The sequence below is a fragment of the Oratosquilla oratoria genome, chromosome 5, assembly GCF_046742065.1.
Source record: "Oratosquilla oratoria isolate Oo_2021 chromosome 5, ASM4674206v1, whole genome shotgun sequence".
Classification (NCBI taxonomy): Eukaryota; Metazoa; Arthropoda; class Malacostraca; order Stomatopoda; family Squillidae; genus Oratosquilla; species Oratosquilla oratoria.
This window is the reverse complement of record NC_134781.1, coordinates 71,466,859-71,471,858: the sequence shown is the minus strand read 5'-3', so window position 1 is coordinate 71,471,858 and position 5,000 is coordinate 71,466,859.

The following is a 5,000-nucleotide window of genomic DNA, read 5'->3' as shown; positions in this document are numbered from 1 at the left end:
AAAAGAAGTGTGGAAGGCAGAGGTGGAGGGAGTGAAACTTGAGGGTACGGCCGAGGATAAGATGGATGAATGGGTGTGAAGGAGGCGTTGAGCAAGAGGGGTATATCTGTTGAACGAAGAAGGCAGAAGGCAGGAGAAAGGGATGAATGTGTATGGATAATACTGTTATTCAAGGAAGGGAGGAAGTGGAGATGGGAGGATTGGGTATGCTTATATGTGAATGATATTTTGACGCAGACCAAAGGGATTTATCCCAGACTTTCTCTTTTTCTGCACGAGGGGACGGAGGGGGGGGGTTCTCCGATTAAGTAGAACAGCCTTGCTGTGGATGTACTGTGTCTTGCTGCATTCAGTTTGACCAGGGCAGAGGGAGCATCCAGGGATGACCCGTCATCCATAAGGAACTGAGATGGGAAGGGTAGAAAGGGTGGTGCAGGAGAGTGAAAAGGGTGGAAATAGGTACGTGCCTCCCTTATAAGGGGGAAAAAAGCTCGTGGTGTATGTATGCATATATATATATATATATTTATATATATATATATATATATATATATATACATATATATATGATATATACATATGCACACATACACATACACACACACACACACATTATATATATATATATATATACTAGACCACCCGTGACCCGTTGGGTCAAATAATATTCTAAATGATACGTTGTTAATGAAATGGTCAATAGAACCTTTATTAAGACAATGCTCTATTCAGTAGACGAAGGCAGTGGCTTGATTAGTTATAAGAAGTGATATGCAGAAGATTGTGACGTCATGTTGTTGCTTGGAACACTACGCATCATATGATTTATACGGTTCGTAATATTTTAATAAACTCATGCCTCATAGATACTAATTCAGGAGTTGGCTGTACTTTTAAATACTAAATATGAAAATTTTAGATATTAATGGTCAGAAAATATGTAATCGGAAAATTGGAAATTAAAAAATTGGCAAATTGGAAAATTAGCAGTTGTGACGTCACGCGCTCAGCGCTGGGGTTCCTTGGGACCAATCGAGCGGATGCCGTGACGTCATGTCTCTTCTTCTGATTGGTTGGTCCTCAGTCGTGACCATCATATCTCTTCTTTTGATTGGCTGGTCCTCAGTCGTGACGTCATATCTCTTCTTCTTTACTAGACGGTTTCAAGCAAGATAACAAACAAGATGATCAGAATTTTATTATATATATATGTATATATGTTGGGTCAAATAAAAATATAAATGATACGTTGTTGTAAGAAGTGAAATGCTGAAGATTGTGACGTCATGTCGTCGTTGCTTGGATCACTACGCATCATATGATGTCGTGACGTCATGTCTCTGCTTCTGATTGGCTGGTCCTCAGTCGTGACGTCATATCTCTTCTTCTGATTATCTGGTCCTCAGTCGTGACGTCATATCTTTTCTTCTGATTGGCTAGGTGACGGTTTCAAGATAACAAACAAGATGATCAGAATTATATATATATATATATTATATATATATATATTTATATTATACATATATATATATATATATATATGTGTGTGTGTGTGTGTGTGTGTGTGTGTGTGTGTGTGTGTGTGTGTGTGTGTGTGTGTGTGTGTGTGTGTGTGTGTGTGTGTGTGTGTGTGTGTGTATGTGTGTGTATGTGTGTGTGTGTGTATGTTTTGTGTGTGTGTCTGTGTGTGTGTGAGTGCGTGTGTGGGTGTACACGCGCCGGAACGTGCAGGTGCGTGGTGCATGGACGTGTGTGTTTTGTATTTGTGAGCACCCATCACCAACTCTGCTGTTACCATTTATGATTCAAACTATGAAATTTTCACTTTTGTTGCTGAGCATTTCATGGTTTCTGTATTGTTATTTTCGTCGGGATGGAAATTAAATTTTCATGGATGATACATGTGCAAGTTACATCTGAGTCGATGAATTCTGGTAACAAGTGAGAAAGGGTTGTAAGACAAAAATGAAAAGTCTTATTTGGAACGTCCCTTTTTGCGGTTGAAGAAGAATAGTCCCTTGCATGCAAAAACGACAGGGAAGGTCTTCGGAAATCCCCCGTGCCCGAGGGAGCCCATCCCGAGCCTCGGAAACTTCTTTTCTAACGTGTAAGAGGAATAACAGGAGTTTACCTCAGTGACCTTTGAAGATTATATATATATATATATATATATATATATATATATATATGTACATATATATATGTATATATATATGTATATATATACATATATATATTATATATATGTATATATGTTTATGTATATATATATATATGTATATACATGTATATATATATACATATGTATATATATATATATACATATATATGTATATATGTGTGTGTGTGTGTGTGTGTGTGTGTGTGTGTGTGTGTGTGTGTGTGTGTGTGTGTGTGTGTGTGTGTGTGTGTGTGTGTGTGTGTGTGTGTGTTTGCTTGTTTATAAGACTGGTATCTGCAAGGTTTGGAAGACTCTCCGATCGGGTCTTTCTCAACATCGTCCTAAACAGTTGGAACCAAAGTTAATGTCTACCTTGCGGTCTTCTTGTCACTCTTGCTGAATAGCATTGAAACTTGGACTCTATACAATTCCCAGACCAGAATATTGGGACCTTGACACATTAATGCCCTGCATATCATTACTAATATCACTTGGTGTTAACGTATCCCACATGTAAATACCTTACAACTTACAAAATGCTTCCACCCTCAGCATTGAATGCATGACAGTGGGCCGTCAGCTACGATGGATCTGTCATGTGATCAGGATGCCTGAATGGCATTTATCGCACCAAACACACTTACGAACTGAAGACTGGGACTCGGTCAATTAGACCTTCTAAATGTAGTTTAAAGATCATATCAAAACTACCCTTAAAGCATGTAACATCTCTGTTGATCAGTTTGAAGACTTAGTTACTGATCAGTTGACCTGGCTGTTCATCGACTGTTCATCAAGCTGTTGAAACCTTCGAGGCAGTTCGGACAAGGATTGAACAAGAATGTCAGACACGAGCCTATGACGCGTGGTCCTGTTGACCAAGCAGAGCACAGGGCATCCCTTGTCCTTCGTGTGGAACGATCTGTGCCTTGGAAGTTATACCAAAGAAGTCATGGACAAAGAAAGTAAACTATAACCAAAGATAAATCAAACTTCGCGGTAATCTAGTATATGTAAATATATGTACATGTCTATGTCTATGTCTGTCTATGTCTATTTATATGTATATGTATATGTATATGTATATGTATATGTATATGTATATATATATGTATATGTATATGTATATATGTATATGTATGTGTATTTATATATGTATATGTATACACGTATGTATATGTATATGTATATGTATATGTATATGTATACGAATATGTATATGTATATTATATATGTATATGTATATGTATATGTATATGTATACACTTATGTATATCTATATGTATATGTATGTGCAAAGAAATCACAAAACACACGTGATAAACTATTTTTGCAGAAACCACCTGGAAATTGAAAAAACAGATACCGAACGTTTTCGTCTATTTAGACATTTTCAAAGGTATATGTATATGTATATGTATATGTATATGTATATATGTATATGTACATGAATATGTATATATATGTATATAGATATACATATACATATATGCATACACGATGCTGATTCTTATTATATTAAGTTCAATTCTCCACATGTTTTCCGTCACAGCACCGAAAAAGATAGTAGCGATAATCTCAGCCATCTGTGATAACATTTCCTCTGTGAAATCAGTTCATCTGGCATTAGCCAGAATAAATCCTGTAAAGTACGTTTATTTCGAGAAAGGGACAAAGATAACCCTTGATAAGAAACGATGAGATGATGGGGTACAGCAGTGATATCTTCGGAAAAAATCGCGTCAAATTTCATCAACTCTTTGTCAGCACTATCTCGGTTATGAAGTCGGGCAGGTGGGGGTGGCCATGGGGAAGAGTTCCTTCAAAGGTCCAGAGAGAGAAAGAGAAAGAGAAAGAGAAAGAGAAAGAGAGAGAGAGAGAGAGAGAGAGAGAGAGAGAGAGAGAGAGAGAGAGAAAGAGAGGAGTGAGAGAAAGAGAGGAGTGAGAGAGGAGTGTGAGAGAGAGGAGTGAAAGAGAGAGAGGAGTGAAAGAGAGAAAGAGGAGTGAAAGAGAGAGAGAGAGAGAGAGAGAGAGAGAGAGAGAGAGAGAGAGAGAGAGAGAGAGAGAGAGAGAGAGAGAGAGAGAGAGAGAGAGAGAGAGAGAGAGAGAGAGAGAGAGATGGAAGGAAAGTCCTGGCGCCATAGGGAAAAACATTCATACATTTCGATTCTTCACTCCTAATTCGCACATTTAATCGTCCCCACTCCCGAGATTTAATCTGGATTATATATATCGTCCCTCCAATATGTTGAGGGATTTACTAAATTCTACTTCTTTACAACGCCATAGAATTCTATTCAGCTGAGGAAAAAAACTACTCAGTAGAAGTAGGTCTCAGCCCTTCCATTAAATGAACTACGTTGTTACAAATTGACCAAAAAAATCGACCAAGTATTTCACTGCGTTCAAGATGAGACAGCTTCGTCCAATGAAGATTCTGCGTCAACTCCAGCACCCAATAAATCCTCAGGAACCTAGAAAGTAGGCTGAGGACAAGTCTAACTCCTTTGTGTTTGTTCCTCACTTTTCCCACGCCTGAATAAAACCATCTGCAGTTAGTCGAAACAGAATTCCATAAACGAAGGAAACGTATCGATGAGGGGGAAGACCCGTGACAGCGGCCTCAGGGGTTATGGTCACTGTGAGTGCGTGAAAGGCATAAGAAGGGAGAGAGTGGGTGCGGATGAGGAGGAGGAGGAGAAGGTGGGAGAGAGGGTAAGAGGTGAGAAGTTCTGGGTGTATTGGGTGGAAGGAGAGGCAAGAATCTGCTATAGAAGAGGGAAGGAGGAAGAAACAAAAGTGGAGAAGGAAGAAGGAGGATTAAGGTAAGAGAGGAAAT